This window comes from Macrobrachium nipponense, chromosome 6 (assembly GCF_015104395.2).
Source record: "Macrobrachium nipponense isolate FS-2020 chromosome 6, ASM1510439v2, whole genome shotgun sequence".
Taxonomy (NCBI): Eukaryota; Metazoa; Arthropoda; class Malacostraca; order Decapoda; family Palaemonidae; genus Macrobrachium; species Macrobrachium nipponense.
Window position 1 is genome coordinate 67906352 of NC_061108.1, and position 17999 is coordinate 67924350.

A 17999-nucleotide genomic window follows, 5' to 3' on the forward strand; every position below is an offset into this window, starting at 1 on the left:
TATGGCAGGTTCTGCTAAGGATTTTGTCTTCTCTCGAGAAGCTGGTCCCTCACGGTCATCTACATCTTCATTCCATACAGTAGAGACTGAAAGACTTCTGGTCCCTGGCAGGAGACTCCCCTCTTCAGAAGGTGCCTCTGTGCGAAGAGGTGAGAAAGGGCCTTCATTGGTGGTTGAACAATCAGAATCTCTTAATAGGTATCCTTCTGAACTCTCTCCCTCCAGACTTCCTTCTGTTCTCGGATGCCTCTCTCGCGGGTTGGGGTGCTCATCTGGGGGACCTCATCGCGTCGGGCATTTGGAGTTCAGAAGAGAAACTTCTGCACATTAACATCTTGGAGTTGAAGGCAGCTTTTCTGGGTTTGAAGGAGTTTTGGGAGAAGGTAGAGGGTCATTCTGTGGTTCTAATGTCGGACAACACTACGATGGTAGCCTATGTGAGCAAACAAGGGGGCCTGGTATCTCACCAGCTCCACTCTTTGACAGTCAAATTACATCAATGGGCAATCGACAACTCAGTGGAACTCTCAGCAAGATACATTCCAGGAAAAAGGAACGTGGTCGCAGACAAGTTGAGCCGTCAGAACCAAATTCTAGGCACGGAGTGGTCTCTCCATCAGGCTGTGGCGGACAGGCTATTTCAAGTTTGGGGAGACCTATGTTAGACCTGTTTGCAATCGGTTACAGCAAGAAGCTAGAGGTCTATTGCTCGGTGATTCCGGACCCCTAGCACTAGCAGAGGATGCCTTTCAACATCCTTGGGACAACTCAGAGGTGTACGCATTTCTTACCCCCCCTTTTATTAAAACTACACAAATTGGAAACCCTTACCTGTTGTCAATGGTGCCCTCTGTCTGCAACCATGTCGTTAGGCTAAGATCTCGTAAGTATAAAAATATACTATTTATTGCCCAATGCAGTTGAATATAGAATAGAACAAAATGATTAACAAGTCATAGTGACAAAAAACCCAAATCTGCCCACGAAGAAAACTAGTAAGTTAACATTCTACCCTCCTGACTAAGAATTCACTCCCAGACCCAAAATGTCAATAAGTTCATTATATTAGTCAGGTTAGAGATTCCCGTCTCTAGTACCATGGAATATAACCCATCTGTAATAAAGGTAACAATGGATAAGATACACTTCACACATCACTCGCTTTTCAAAGTAATTAAGTAAAGAGTGTACTATTTCACACTTCTCTCTCTTTTCAAAGGTAACGGTTTAATAAGTCTTACAAAATATGTGACACCTTTACAATAGGGGTTTTCTCTCCCGACACCTGGCGTGTACCAACTGACCTCTTTGTTCTCACCAAAAGGAATGTGACTTTCGCAAGTGCCCTGGTCTATTAGACCTGTAACATCCGTACAAACAAATGTACATGTTTGATGACAAGACGAGCGATCTCTCGGTTAGAATGCTTACGCACCCAAATTCCTTCACTCAAGTAAGCTGCCCTTACAGTTCAGCCTGTCCAAGACATGATATGTGATTCACTAACATTACACACTTGTAAGACATTTCCTCCATTTTGCCTGATCTGTCAAGTGCTGAACAGAGTGATGAGATCTCCAAACTTCAAGATGACATTAGTGGCTCCTCTGTGGCCGCAGGCAGAATGGTTTGCGGACCTTCTGTTTCTGCTGTCAGAGGCTCCGAGAGAAAATCCCCCATGGAGGCACACATGTGTGAGAGAGAGAGAGAGAGAGAGAGAGAGAGAGAGAGAGAGAGAGAGAGAGAATGAATGAGAGTGGTTAAATGGCGGTCGGAAGCATGTCTGATGTGGCACTCTGTAGGAAGTCGGTGGAGGTCTGTTACGAGAGTCAAGGAGTGAGGCGTCTGGTGAAGTTAGTGTCGGTTTTGGCAGCAGTTATCCTTTGGTGTTTCGTTGTTTTGGTGTTATTTGATAGATTTTGGGGTTGTGAAGTTGTTGTGCGTGTGTCTGTCTGGTTGTGGTGAGGTTGAAGAGGTTTGTGGTGCATTTTCGGCATCTGTGAGTGGTGGTTGGGGCAGTGTTGGTTTTGGCGGGTTGTTGTGCTGGGGGAAGTCGTGTGGTTGTCGTGTTCTTTCAGGCTCTTGGTGTTCGTCTGCAGTGATTTGTCGGGTTATTGAGTTTTTGTGGGGGTGTGGGTCTTGGGTGGTTGGTTTGTATTTGGTTGTCAGCGGTGGTTGTGTGTCGGCTAGCCTATAGCCTATATCCAGTGGACAGCACAGCCTAGCCCTAAGTGTCAGAAGCCAGAGGTGAGTACCTGTTTGTGTTTTGTGTGTTTGGTATTTTGTTGAACCACTTGTCCTGCAGGTTAGAGGTAACGTAAAGGGTAAAGTGTGAGTGTGGGAAATTTTGTTAGCTGGTACGATTAACGTAACTGTGGGGGGTTTACTTGTTTTTTGTGATCCCGCCATACACAATTCCACCACTCAGTAGAATTCCTGTCTCTTCACAGATGGAGGCTATCAAGTATCTCCTCCAAGCAAGTGGATTTTCTCAGGAGACAGCAAAGCATATGTCCAGCCATCTCAGGAAGTCCTCGGCTGAAGTCTACCAAGGGAAATGGGCAATACACTGTAATTGATGTTGTCAACGGGGTTTCTCTCCATTCAAAATAACAATTTGTCGGAAATTGTATTTTTCCTAACTATAAAACCTGAGGTCCTTTAACAATAGGATGGTATACTTAGCGGCACCCCAGACTGAGGTGTCGAGTCCTTTTGAGATAGCAACGTAAGATTCTCACAAGATCTCTTGTGGGTCATTATCTACAAAGTCATTCAAAGATGGTATGGGAAAGGAGGCAATCCTGTCGTGTACCGAGGGATTCTGGGTCTTGGCCATGAATTCCAGGACAAATTCGAAGGTCACCGACCCTCAACCCCTGGTATGTTTCACATGATAACTAAGGCCATGAAGCTCTCCTAAAACTGTCTTCAGTGTTAAGTTTCTGTCCAAGGAACATCGTAAGGGTTTGTAAGGAGCTGTCGTGAAACTCTTAAGGACAAGTGAAACACACCATGTGGGAGGTTTAAGTTCCCTTGGAGAACAGGTCTGCTCGAAACCTTTGAACAATAAAGAGATCTCCCAAGATGAGGAGATATCTACACCTCTCAGGCATAACACCAAGGATAAAGCTGCTCTGTAGCCTCTGATAGCAGAAATAGCAAGACCTTTCTCATCTCTGAGAAAGACCAAAAAATCTGCTATGCGCAGAATAGAGGTTTGTTCCGATACGTATACAAACCCTCAGTCCTTTAACAATAGGAAGGTACTTAGCGGCAGCTGAACCAGTCGTAAGCTTCGAACAAGGGGGTTCAGTAGTTAACTACTTGTCCGGAAGTTGGCGGTCAACTCAACTGCGAGGAGAGGAGTCACTTTGCTTTAGGCCCAGGAAACGCAGAGTGAGGGGTGGCATGATATGGGACTATATGTAAAGGACCTCAGGTTTGTATAGTTAGGAAAAATACAATTTCCGACAAATTGTTATTTGTTCCGATACGTATACAAACCCTCGGTCCTTTAACAATAGGAAGACACTTCTTGGTGGGTGGAATCTGAGTATTATGAACAGACTGGTGTTCGTCCTACCTTGGATTCCCTCCCTGGTCATAAGAGCAGACGGAGGGATCCTAGCCTCTGTCCAGCTGATCGGGGTATGCACCGCAGGATCAGTGGTCAGACTTCTGGACCAGATTTATAAGAGGGAGGCAAGCGTACCTCTTATAAATAGCAAAAGCAAGAACTAGTTCCTACTTCAAGAGCCAAAGTAAAGTTATGGGTTTGTCTCTTGTTGGCTTCCACTCCCCCCCCCTTGTTGGGGAGTGGTGGAAAAACACTCCTATCCCAACTGAAAGGGATAGAATGGAGCTCGGTTGTGTAGCTTACCTGCATTGGCCTCTTGTTCGGTGTAGTGACGACCACGGCCCTCTGCCCACAGGTAGAGGAGAAGAATGAAGGAGGAAGAGAAGCCAGTCACACTCTCTTTCACTCGTCCATTCATGCAGTCACACAAGGATGCAATGCTGTTCTGTCTGCTCGGGTGCTGGGTAGACTACACAACTTGTTGAGCAGCCACCACGGGTCCCAAGGAAAAAGTGTCCAAGGACCTGTGGGTGATATCCCGAAGGTAGAATGAAGTGAAGGTGGTCTGGTTGGCCCAAAACCCTGCCTTCAGAACCTGTACCAGGGAGAAGTTCTTGAGGAACGCAAGGGATGGACCAATACCTCTGACTTCGTGGGCTCTAGGACGAAGGGTGCGGGTGTCGTCACTGCCAGCTGTCTTGTACGCCCTCCTGATCACCTCATGCAGCCAGAAAGAAAGTGTTTTCTTGGAAACTTTTTTCTTGGTAACCCCGGTGCTAACGAAGAGGCGTCGACACTCAGGCCTGAGGTGCTGAGTTCTCTTCAGATAGCGCCGTAGCGCCCTCACAGGACAAAGCAGCATCTCATCTGCATCATTATCGGTGAAATCCTTTAAGGAGGGGATCGTGAAGGACTCGAACCGGTCGTCAGGGACCGAAGGATTCCGAGTCTTCGCTATGAAGTTCGGGACGAAATCGAGCGTCACGGATCCCCATCCCCTGGAATGCTTGACATCGAAGGAAAGACCATGAAGTTCCCCTACTCTCTTCGCCGATGCCAGGGCCAGCAAGAAGAGGGTCTTGAGGGTCAGATCCCTGTCTGACGACTCTCGGAGTGGCTCGAAGGGTCTACGAGTCAAACTCCTAAGGACGAGAGTCACATCCCACCCCGGGGGCCTGAGTTCGCTGGGTGGGCAACACCTCTCCAAGCTCTTCATCAGGAGGGAGATCTCGAAAGAAGAGATGTCCACACTTCGCAGTTTAAGGACTAGGGCCAGGGTGGCTCTGTAGCCCTTAACTGCAGAGACGGAGAGGAGCTTCTCTCGGCGAAGCAAGACGAGGAAATCCGCTACCTGCTGAAGAGTGGCTCTGAGAGGAGAGAGACCCCGTCCACGACACCAACCACAGAAGACGGACCACTTCCCCTGGTAGACAGCTGCAGAGGACTATCTGAGGTATCCAGCCATCTCTGTTGCTGCGCTGCGAGAAAAGCCTCTCGCTCGCAAGAGATGGTGGATAACAGCCAGCCGTGAAGACACAGGGACTCGACGGACCAGTGGTACCGTTCTACTTGGCTGGCACAGGAGGTTGTGCCAGGGGGGAATCTCTCTCGGCGCTTCAGCAAGCAGAGCCAGCAGGTCTGGATACCAAACGGCCTGAGGTCGTTTGGGCGCCACCAGGATCATCCGAAGGTTCGCAGTGATCAGCGCCCTGCTGATCACTTTGCGAATCAGACAGAATGGGGGAAAGGCGTAGACGAAGAGGTTGTCCCATGGATGTTGAAGCGCGTCCTCTGCAGCTGCCCATGGGTCCGGCACAACCGAGTAAAAACCTGGAGTTTTCTGTTATGCTGGGTGGCGAACAGATCCACGACTGGACGCCCCTACAGGTTGAAGAACCTTTCCGCCACGTCTGGATGAAAGGACCATTCAGTTCCTATCACCTGATCCCAACAGCTGAGCTTGTCGGCTACCACATTCCTCTTGCCTGGAATGTAGCGGGCCGACAGCTCGAATGAGTGTGCTGCGGCCCACTCGTGCACCTGCAACGTCAACTGGTGCAGCGGGAGGGACACTAGGCCCCCCTGCTTGTTGACGTACGCCACTACTGTGGTGTTGTCGCTCATTAACACCACCGAGTGTCCCACCAGACGGTCCCGGAACTCTTGGAGGGTAAGGAATGCTGCCTTGAGCTCCAGGACGTTGATGTGAAGGTGCTTGTCGCGATGGTCCCACACACCTGCAGTCAGCAACTCCTCCAGGTGTGCGCCCCATCCCTCCGTCGATGCGTCCGAGAAGAGAAGCATCTCCGGGGGCGGGGGAGTGTGAAAAGGCACTCCTCTTGCGAGGTTCCCATTGTCCAGCCACCAGGCTAGGTCCTGCCTCACCTCCTCCGTGAGGGACATGGGGAAGAAGGTAGGGTCCCTTGCCTGTGACCAACACTCCTTTAGTCTCCACTGAAGAGACTGCAGGTGAAGATGCCCGTGAGGGACTAGCTTCTCGAGAGACAACAGGTGGCCGATCACGACTTACCACTGCTGAGCTGGTTGCTCCTGTAGAGACAGGAACTGTCTTGCCACCTCCCTGAACCTGCTGATCTGCAAATCTGCGGGGAAGACTCGCCCTGCTACCATGTCGATCAGCATGCCCAGGTACTTCATCCTCTGCTTGGGCTCGAGATCTGACTTCTCATAATTCACTACGATTCCCAGATCGCGGCAGAATTCGAGGAGTTGATCTCTATCCTGCAGCAACTACTAACCAATCGTTGAGATACCTCAAGAGACGTATCCCTACCGAGTGGGCCCTAGCTGACACCAGCGTGAACACTCGCGTGAACACCTGTGGGGCGGTTGAGAGACCGAAACAAAGTGCCCTGAATTGGTAAACCGTCCCGTCGAGGATGTAGCAGAGGTACTTCCTGGAGGATTGATGGATGGGTAGCTGGAAATATGCATCCTTCAGATCCATCAAAAGCATGAAGTCGTCCTCCCTGATGGAATCGAGCACTGAATGTGCTGTTTCCATCGTGAACCGAGTCTGGCGAACGAATCGGTTCAAGGGGGAGAGATCTATCACCGGGCGCCAGCCCCCCGAGGACTTCTCCACTGGGAGGAGTCGGCTGTAGAAGCCTGGCGACTGATCCTGTATGATCTCCACGGCATTTTGCTCAGCATGGCTTCTACTTCCTGCCGAACCGTCACATCCTTGGTCGATCGAGGAACGTAGGTTTGCAGATGGACTGGGTTGGAGGTGAGGGGTGGCCGAGACTCGAAGGGTGGTAGATATCCCTCCTGAAGGACGTTTACTATCCACGTCTCCGCACCCTATCACTGCCATGTTGCCCAATGGCTCGCCAGGCACCCCCCCCCCCACTTCCGGCAGCAGGTGAGGGGGAACGCCGTCCCTAGCGTTTCCCTCCTCTCTTCGACTTCTTCTCAGATCCTCCTCGAGAGAAGGACTGGGAGGAGGGCTGGTTGCGATCACTCCTTACAGCAGAAGTCGAAGGCAGAGACTTTCCTCTCGGCTTTGATGAGGCGACCGTCTTGGCCGCAGAGGAAGTGCTAGCTAAGCTCTTGGGCTTAGCCACAGTCGTCCGAGGTTGCCCAGCCACCTTGGAGACTGCCTGGTAGACAAGACGGTCACTGTCGTCAGTGCACCGCTGTTACACCGCAGAAAGGCGAAACTCCGCACCGGTCCGTTGCGAAGACCCAGAGCTGCCTCACGCCCAGCCGCCCTGGTCACTCGGGTGAGAACAGCGTCTCTACGCCAGAGAACCAGGTTGGCCCACAGGTTAGCCATCTGGTGGGCCAGGTAGGCGATGGCCCTACCCCCAGACTGGCACAGTCTCACAAAAGTCGGGTCCCCTTCAGGAGTGATGTTCCCCAAGGAGGCCGCGGTTTGCGACACTGTGAGGGACCACAGGTCGAGCCATGAGACTGCTTGGAATGCTGCCATTGCGGTAGATTCCAAGGCAAGTGCCTCCTGCTGCGAGAACCAAAGGTTCTCCGACAGGAGCTGCGGCAGAGACACCCCCGGAGTTACTGTTTGGGCGCCAGAGGGTCCTCTGAAGGCACGTAGAAGCGCCTCTGTTGTGGTAGAGGTGAAGGAAGGAGCTTGGCAGACCTACCGGACCGAAGTGAACCCTCCTGTCCGGAGACGAGAGCGTCCACTTGGTTCAGTATATTGTCAGCCAAGGCACGGCAAACCCACCGTCGTCCTGGGTTCCTTCTTAGGTCCCCAGAACAACTCCAAGCCCGATGTGGGCTCGGTAGGTGGGAGCGGCGATCCTTCTCCGAGGTCGTTGTGCTGATGAATCAGCGCAATTGCCTCCGCGAACGACCTCTGGATCTCAGGAGTAACTGCATCCTGTGGAGACAGAACGTCAAGCCCGTCCAATGAGAATGCCTCCTGAGACCCTCCTCCTTCCATAGGAGGAACCACGACAGACCCCTCATGGTCTCTTCCTGCCACTTGCGCGTACGATCTGGTTGGCCTGAGGACCGTGCTAGGTTCGTAGGAAGTCGTGGCAGGATCGCGAGGAGCGCACCCCTCGCGATCACTCTTGATCACCTCGCTCTTCCCGGTGAAGCCCAAGGAAGTTGAAGGGATCGGAGAGGCAAGCCTGACTCTCCTCCCGCGCCCAACAGCAGAACCAGTGTGCTGAGGGGGCTGCAGGCGGGGCTGCAGGCCTGGTCGAGCGGCTCTCCCGGGGAGAGCGTCAGAAGAGCTGCTGCTGGTCCCCCTCTCCGCCCGGTCCCGGTAGGAGTGGCGGTCAGGGGACCTGCAGAGTCCCCTGTCACGGTGGGAGCGAGGCCTGTCCTCACGGCGCGTCACTGAGCGACCCCCACCAGTCTTCCGCTCAGTGCCTGGATCCTGGCGCCAAGAGGACTCAGGTGCCTGGGTCTTGGCTGTATGGTCACCTGCAGGTGACCGTACACTCGACGACTCTGGCGAACGAGAGGCCGAGACGGTACCTGGCGTCGAGGCAGAACCTCTGGTGCTAGGTGAGGAGGTGCTGGTGTTAGCTGGCACTCCTCCGGTCCCGGTCTTCTTCTTCCTTGCAGAAGGAGAGACGCGCCCCATTCCCGAAGGAACAGGAGGACCGACGGAAGTCCCAACCGTCCCACCGGAGCGGGACGGACCCTTAGAAGTCTCAGCACGAGCCTTCTTAGGGGGGGAGGAGGCAACCTTCTTCTTTGGCTGTGGGCCCTTAGCAGTTGAAGGGGAAGCAGCGGCAGACAACGAAGAAGAAGATGAAGATGACACCTTCCTCCTCTTCTTCTTCTTCGTCAGCTTCCTCAGCACCACTGTCAGGTCTCCCATCCAGGACGGAGCTGGGGCAGTTGCCGAAACAACAGGGCCCGACTGCACCTGTACGGAAGGACCTGGGGTGGGAGCAGCAACACCACGGGCAGGAACGATGGCGGCAGGAACTGGTACCAGGGCTGGAGCGGCAGCATACTCAGGAACAGGAGGCAGGGCAGGAACCAGCAGCATCCTCTGCACAGGAGGTAGGTCTAGAGGAGAGCTCTTGGGACACCGGAAGTCCGGGGCTGTGGCAGGAGCAGCAAACCCAGGTGGCGGCGTCACAGCGGGCATCGAAACCTTCAGCAGCGTTGCCTGCACAGCGGCTGTCGGGGTCACCATGGCTATGTGTTGAGTGTATACCAGGTGTGGCGGCGCAGCGTAGCCCGGCGTGGACACCGTCGTGGTAGTCGTGGTGGTCAGCCCATGCGTTACCGGCATGGCCCCTCTCGTCAGGTGAACCTTGCAGCCCCAGCGAGTACCAGGCTCGTCCGAGATCGTCCCCCGTGGCCAGCAAGTCCGAGGAAGGAAAAGTCGGGTTTGCGACACTGTGAGGGACCACAGGTCGAGCCATGAGACTGCTTGGAATGCTGCCATTGCGGTAGATTCCAAGGCAAGTGCCTCCTGCTGCGAGAACCAAAGGTTCTCCAACAGGAGCTGCGGCAGAGACACCCCCAGAGTTAGCCTGGCTAGCTCCGGGTTAAGCTGTTTGGGCGCCAGAGGGTCCTCTGAAGGCACGTAGAAGCGCCTCTGTCGTGGTAGAGGTGGAGGAAGGAGCTTGGCAGACCTACCGGACCGAAGTGAACCCTCCTGTCCGGAGACGAGAGCGTCCACTTGGTTCAGTATGCTGTCAGCCAAGGCACGGCAAACCCACCGTCGTCCTGGGTTCCTTCTTAGGCCCCCAGAACGACTCCAAGCCCGATGTGGGCTCGGTAGGTGGGAGCGGCGATCCTTCTCTGAGGTCGTTGTGCTGATGAATCAGCGCAATTGCCTCCGCGAACGACCTTTGGATCTCAGGAGTAACTGCATCCTGTGGAGACAGACCGTCAAGCCCGTCCAATGAGAATGCCTCCTGAGACCCTCCTCCTTCCATAGGAGGAACCACGACAGACCCCTCATGGTCTCTTCCTGCCACTTGCGCGTACGATCTGGTTGGCCTGAGGACCGTGCTAGGTTCGTAGGAAGTCGTGGTGGGATCGCGAAGAGAGCACCCCTCGCGATCACTCTTGACCACCTCGCTCTTCCCGGTGAAGCCCAAGGAAGTTGAAGGGATCGGAGAGGCAAGCCTGACTCTCCTCCCGCGCCCACCAGCAGAACCAGTGTGCTTAGGGGGCTGCAGGCGATCGCCAACCCACGGTGGCGATTGGGCTGCAGGCCTGGTCGAGCGGCTCTCCCGGGGAGAGCGGCTGGACCGAGAACAGCGGCAATGGTCCCGAGCGTCAGAAGAGATGCTGCTGGTCCCCCTCTCCGCCTGGTCCCGGTAGGAGTGGCGGTCAGGGGACCTGCAGAGTCCCCTGTCACGGTGGGAGCGAGGCCTGTCCTCACGGCGCGTCACACCGCTTGGACCAGCCGAGGCTGGTTCAGGCGACCAAGGGGCCCGCTCCCTCGCCTCAGCCCGCGAGCGGTCTGGGACTGTCGCGTCAACCCTGGGTACCAGCGCGTCGCCGCGAGAGCTATCGCTTGTCTGGTGAGTGTCGCCTGAGCGACCCCCACCAGTCTTCCGCTCCGTGCCTGGATCCTGGCGCCGAGAGGACTCGGGTGCCTGGGTCTTGGCTGTACGGTCACCTGCAGGTGACCATACACTCAGTGACTCTGGCGAACGAGAGGCCGAGACGGTACCTGGCGTCGAGGCAGAACCTCTGATGCTAGGTGAGGAGGTGCCGGTGTTAGCTGGCACTCCTCCGGTCCCGGTCTTCTTCTTCCTTGCAGAAGGAGAGACGCGCCCCATTCCCGAAGGAACAGGAGGACCGACGGAAGTCCCAACCGTCCCACCGGAGCGGGACGGACCCTTAGAAGTCTCAGCACGAGCCTTCTTAGGGGGGGAGGAGGCAACCTTCTTCTTCTTTGGCTGTGGGCCCTTAGCAGTTGAAGGGGAAGCAGCGGCAGACAACGAAGAAGACGATGAAGATGAAGATGACACCTTCCTCCTCTTCTTCTTCGTCAGCTTCCTCAGCACCACCGTCAGGTCTCCCATCCAGGACGGAGCCAGGGCAGTTGCCGAAACAACAGGGCCCGACTGCACCTGTACGGAAGGACCTGGGGTGGGAGCAGCAATACCACGGGCAGGAACGATGGCGGCAGGAACTGGTACCAGGGCTGGAGCGGCAGCATACTCAGGAACAGGAGGCAGGGCAGGAACCAGCAGCATCCTCTGCACAGGAGGTAGGTCTAGAGGAGAGCTCTTGGGACACTGGAAGTCCGGGGCTGTGGCAGGAGCAGCAAACCCAGGTGGCGGCGTCACAGCGGGCATCGAAACCTTCGGCAGCGTTGCCTGCACAGCGGCTGTCGGGGTCACCATGGCTATGTGTTGAGTGTATACCAGGTGTGGCGGCGCAGCGTAGCCCAGCGTGGACACCATCGTGGTAGTCGTGGTGGTCGGCCCATGCGTTACCGGCATGGCCCCTCTCGTCAGGTGACTCAGCAGTCCCTGGACCGTCGGTGTCCCTTGCAGCCCCAGCGAGTACCAGGCTCGTCCGAGATCGTCCCCCGTGGCCAGCAAGTCCGAGGAAGGAAAAGTCGGGTAAGTTAGTGGGGTAGCTTTATTTACTCCTAAATGTCCTTGCTCATCATGTGCTAACTTCAAAACTAGTTCCCGAAGCTTCCTAGGAACTACTAATTGTTCTGTGACTTCCTCTTTACTACCTGACTCCGGTCGAACATGACACAAAACTTCGTCCTTTAAACAAAAAGTTTCCTAACACACATCATCGAGATCATAATCATCCAGCTCACATTAAAAAATTTGGGTTAGTGTCTCATCCTCTCTCTGCAACTTGATTAGCTCATCCCTATCCAAAATGTTAGAGCCTAATCCATCACCATAACTAGGACTACATACAGGTACATTTACTACGTTACTCCCGACAGCTACGCCTTCCCCTTGGCTTTCACTGTCAACTTCGATAGAGTCCGGTCTCTCAGCCACGCTCATGCTAAGATCAACCTCGCTACCTCTATCACACTCGTTCGAATCCACGAACTCACACTCGTTCGAATCCACGAACTCACACTCGTTCGAATCCACGAACTTACACTCGTTCGAATCCATGAACTTACTCACGTTCGAATCCACTAACTTATTATCACCGTAGTCTACGTCTGTATCTAAACCCGACCTAGTTACTACCATTTCAGGCACTGGAATATTCCTCACAACAGGATTCACATTCTTGGATAAAGCTAAGTCATTACCAACAATAATGTCAACGCCTTCAACGGGCAAACTGTCCACAACTGCAAGTTTACTTCTCTGACACTACCTGACTTTTCTAAATTCAACTTCAACAAAGGACAAGGAACACAAGTGTTAGGAAATCCACCTAACATAACTTTCTCTTCCACATTGATTTCTGCCCTGTTCGGCACACACTCACTTCTTATCAGTGATACAGCGGTCCCTGTGTCTCGAAGCAAGACCACTTCTCTCGAATCTACTCCTCCAAGAAAGGAAACTACGCCTTCCGACAGAAATTCACCAAAAACTTTCCTAGTTTCTCTCATCACATCATCCCTATTTGACGAAAGGTTAACTAGCGATACTGGTTTCTTACCGTCCTTCCTTTCTGCTGCACAATTTCTCGCTAAATGCCCTTTCCCATTACATCGGAAACAAGTTAATTCTGAGCCACTAGATGCCATTCTACTCTTACAAACCTTAGACGTATGACCAGGTTTTCCGCATGTATAACAGGAATAGTCACTTCTACTCGCATTGCTATTACTAGGACTGAAACCTTTACTGCTTTGTACTCTACCAGACGAAGGATCATTTCGTTTCTTACTAACACTCAAATTATGAGTTAGACTATATTCGTCAGCTAGCCTAGTTGCTCCTGCAAAAGATACTTCTCGCCTATCCTCTATATAAAGTTTAATCTCAGGGGATACGTTATCTTTAAAGTTTTCTAACAACACTAAGTTCTTCAAACCGTCAAAATCCTCAACCTTAGCAGAAGTTAACCAATCAAACAACAGCCTATCTAACTTCTTACCGTATTCTACATACGTAATATTTTCATCCTTTCTCAAATTTCTAAATTTCTTACGGTATGCCTCCGGTACTAGCCTATACGCGCTAAGAACAATTTCTTTCACAATATCATAATTATCACATTCCTCCTTAGACATGCAACTATACACAGTAAGTGCCCTACCACTCAAAACTGACTGCAAATATAAAGTCCACATTTCTTTAGGAGAACCTACTCGTTCCATTAACTTCTCAAAACACATGAAATATGTCGTAACATCTTCCTCATCAAACTTTGGTACTAATTTTAGCACTGCACTCATGCCTAACGTATCAGCTTCGTTTTCGTTCTCGCCTGACTGACTGTTACGAGTACTTTCCCTTAACCGAGCAATTTCCAACTCATGCATACGCTCTTTCTCTCTCTCTTCCTGCTCATGCATGCGCACCCTTTCTCTTTCTTCCTGCTGCTTTTTCATTATTTCTCTCTCTTGCTGCATTTTCATCGCTTCTCTCTCTTTCTCTTGCTGCATTTCCCTCTCAGCTGCTCTTTCCTCTCTCTCAGCCGCTCTTTCCTCTCTCTCAGCCGCTCTCTCATCTCTCTCATACTTTTCTCTTTCTTTCTTCTCAACATACTCACGGAGATCATTCCCCTCTAGACCTAGGAGCTTACCTAATTCAATAAACTCTTTCACCATCTCACTCATTCTGATTCTTTCTATATTTTCCCTGTTTCAAACTGTTAAAGTGTTGATAGCCTAGGCAAGGTCGTCACAAATGTTACGGACTCTGAGATCTCAGAGACAATGTTACGGTGTCGAAATATCCTGGTTAAAGGTCGACACAATGTTACGGCCTCTGAGAGGTCCGCTTCAGGTTCGATATGAAATAATAAAAAAAAATATATCAACACAAACAGTTGAAACTGGGGATACGAATATAGAAAGAAACACTAACACAACAAAGGTTTATTTACAAGCTTACTAACAAAGGTAAATGCAGAATGGTATCTCCTATTTACATAAAAAGACAGAATCTTACACTGCATGAACTGGGGGGAAACAGTGAGGTAATAAGAATACTTGCTAAACAGTTTGGCACTTCGAGAGGTGGCTTCATAAAAGTAGATCGGCGATTGCGGACGTCCTCTTGACTCCGTATTGCAGAAACTAATCTTCTTGTAAGGCACGAATTCCCCAACACCTGTAACAGGACCTTTTCTTCTCTGAAGTCTGCTCGACGTCGAGATAACACGGCCGTCCACTCCTGAAGACGACTAGACCAATATCCCACCAACTCTCGAACAACTCTTCTTTTGATTGATACTTCGTCGGTTCCTTTTTCTCGTATCTCACGGAAGATCTCTGCTGCTGCTGATTTCTCACTGATAATCTGATCTGTGGCTCTTACTAACTGGTGATCTCTCTCTTTTACGATCTCTTCCTCTCACGATCACTGCTTGCTCCTACTTCCTCCGTCGTATTTATACGGCATCCTGGGGGCGGAGCCTACGGGGAACGTCACCGACTCCAGGGATTTCTAGAACTTCTTAGATGAATCTAGACAAGGTATTGCATCAGAAATCGCGGCGTTTCTCATGTCCCGACGAGATCCACAACACTCCTGCCGATTCTAGAACCATCATGATAACAGGCACCTCCAACACATTACGCTAGCGCCTTCTTGCTGCCGAACTTCTCGAAAATGCGTTCTCCTTTCCTTTATCTTTCTTTGCTAGGAAGCAATTACCATCACACTCCTCTCCTCGCAGTCGAGCTGACCGCCAACTGCCGGACAAGTAGTTAACTACCGAACCCCCTGTTCGAAGCTTACGACCGATTTAGCTGCCGCTAAGTACCTTCCTATTGTTAAAGGACCGAGGGTTTGTATATGTATCGGAACAAACCTCTATTCAGCGCATAGCAGATTTTTTGGTATTTCTCAGAGATGAGAAAGGTCTTGCTATTTCTGCTATCAGAGGCTACAGAGCAGCTTTATCCTTGGTGTTACGCCTGAGAGGTGTAGATATCTCCTCATCCTGGGAGATCTCTTTATTGTTCGAAGGTTTCGAGCAGACCTGTTCTCCAAGGGAACTTAAACCTCCCACATGGTATGTTTCACTTGTCCTTAAAAGAGTTTCACTACAGCTCCTTACGAACCCTTATGACGTTCCTTGGACAGAAACTTGACACTGAAGACAGTTTTCCTTTTAGCTTTGGCTTCCTCTAAGAGGGTAGGAGAGCTTCATGGCCTTAGTTATGATGTGAAACATACCCCGGGGGTTGGGGGTCGGTGACCTTCGAATTTGTCCTGGAATTAATGGCCAAGACCCAGAATCCCTCAGTACATGACAGATTTGCCTCCTTTCCCATACCATCTTTGAATGACTTTGTAGATAATGACCCACAAGAGCTCTTGTGAGAATCTTACGTTGCTATCTCAAAAGGACTCGACGCCTCAGGCTGGGGTGTTGTAGGCTTTTTGTTAGTATGGGACGAGCAAAGAAAGATGTTTCCAAGAATACCATTTCTTTCTGGATGCGTGAGGTAATCAAGCTGGTTTATTCTTCTCTTGATGATTCTGTCACTGAGTCTGTGCAGGCAAGAGCACATAATGTTAGAGGTATAAGTTCCTCTCTGGCTTCCAAGAAAAATTTTGCTGTTTGTAGAGTTTTGAACGCTGGGACTTGGTTACATTTAATGTTCACCTCCTTGTATTTGAGAGATGTTGCCCACAGGTCTATGGACATGCTTTCCCTAGGTCCTTTGGTGGCTGCCCAACAAGTGGTTTAACTCATCCTTGTCCTTGACCGGACAGTTCGTATCTTACCTGTGGTGATTGTGTGAAAGAGAGAATGAGTGAGTGGGCTGGTCTCTTTCTTTCTCTTATTTCCGTTCTTCTTCCTTTGGGCAGGTTGAGGAATAGACGCTTTACATGCTGGACTGGTCTGATACAGGTGAGTTCGGTAGCCATACCGATATTCTGTTCGTTGAATGTATTACGAATATCAAACCCTCTATTCAGTAGCATATACTCCACCTTCTGGCACAGGAAGGTCTGGAGTAATGACAGACTTCTGTGATCATATGGTTTGTTATTGAAGTCAGAATTTTCTTTACTCCCTTAAATACAATGAATCTGCTCATATATCACTGTATTGTAACCCAGATGACTAAGTTGTAGATATTGGTTTATGTACATTTTCATGAGCATTTGTCTACCTTCTTTAGAACCCCTCTTGTTCTAGGGGGTGGTCAGGTGGGTTAACTCCCACCCAGTTTAGGATGTCTATACCTCCCTCCAAGTATAAGGCTATCCTATCGTTAAGACCAAAGGTTTGTTCCGCATATGAACAAATGACAAATCTTATAATCAATTTGTATTTTGCATAGCTAACAAACCTTAGGTCTTAACACATATTGCCCACCTCTAGCTGCCTCTCTATAATTTTTTTGTTATTCCTGGGTTGGGAAAAGACTGGGTATCACTGGGTTAGACGAGAACTTCAACCAGATCTCCCCTCATATGCACAGGCGTTGCCAGATCTCACAGATTTCTTGCTTACAATCTCCGATTGTATTAACCGGTTTACCAACTGCGCTTGGAAATATCCTATTGTTAAGACCTCAGGTTTGTTAGCTATGAAAAATACAAATTGATTCTAAAATTTGTAATTTTGAACACATTAATAACAGGAAAAATATGAAAAGGGGGACTTTTTGGGTTGGCTGGAACGAATTATCCTGATTCCCTTTATTCCTCATGGGAATATTTGTTTCATATTTCGAACAAATCATACTTCGAACAGCCTTCTGGACAGATTAAGCTCAAAATCTGAGGTACTACTGTATTGAATTTTTGGCCCAAATTCAACATGGTCCTATAAAAGAAATAATATATATTCCTGGAAGTGCTCCAATTTAGTTATGTCTGCAGATGGGAGACTCATGATTCGCAGACTTTATAGGGCTATGATCAGATTGGAGAGTTTTACCTAAAGAGAATATTCAGGGCAGTCACAGTGGCCCATCTGGGGCAAGGAGGACAACTAAAATCTTCATGAGCTCCTTCTTAAGCATTTCCCACACCCAAACGACTTCAATAGGATAGTCAGCAGTTTCTCTTTGGAGGAAGACAGTAAACATTTTCTATTTTGACAGCAGAGACAAAAAATACATATATCTATACATCTCAGCAGACCTTTCACAGGAAAGTGAAGATAAGACCTCTTCTTAATGACCTCAAACTTCTCCAACAAGACCCTCATCCCCTTAAAAGTTGGAGATAGTGGGGGGAAAAAATGATTGTGGAAATTTCTCCTTACAAGGGGACCAAAATGTGGATGAAATGCTACACAAGGAAATGAAATTGGTGAAGGAGAACTCAACTGAATATAGAATTCAGGCCAAAGGCCAAGAACTGGGACCTACGAGGTCATTTAGCACTGAAACGGAAATTGACAGTAAAAGGTCTGAGAGGTATAAAAGGAAGAAAACCTAGCAGCTGCACTATGAATCAATTGTTAGGAGAGGGTGGAAAGATGGAAAAAAATATAAAAGAGAAAAAAGGGGTTGCAGCTAGGGCCTGAAGGCATGCCTATAGTATAGTGCACACATGAGGTGCACTGATGGCACTAGCTCCCTACAGGGGGATGGTAAAGGTGAATGGAGTAAAATAAAAAGCCATTTACTGCTCTCCCATCCCTACAGGCAAAATTTTACTGCCCATGGGACCATGAATCAACAAAAATCTGGCATCTGATAAAAAAAAAAAAAAAAACTCCTTTATTTGATATGAAGCGCAAAGGTATCACAATTCAAAGCTCTTGTGGACTGGCCATCCAAACTTGCAGGTAATGATCTGGGCACACACAAAAAATGTATAAATATGAAAAGATAGTACTATCTGGATAACTAAGAAAATGT

The 17999-nt window shown here is 50.1% G+C and overlaps 1 protein-coding gene across 1 annotated transcript in view; it reads right to left on the minus strand.

The window, feature by feature from the left end:
- LOC135216549 (fidgetin-like protein 1) overlaps positions 1-17999 on the minus strand; it is a gene marked incomplete at its 5' end in the record, with an annotated part of 288347 nt that overhangs the window by 53318 nt on the left and 217030 nt on the right. The gene's annotated exons all lie outside the window — the stretch shown is intronic.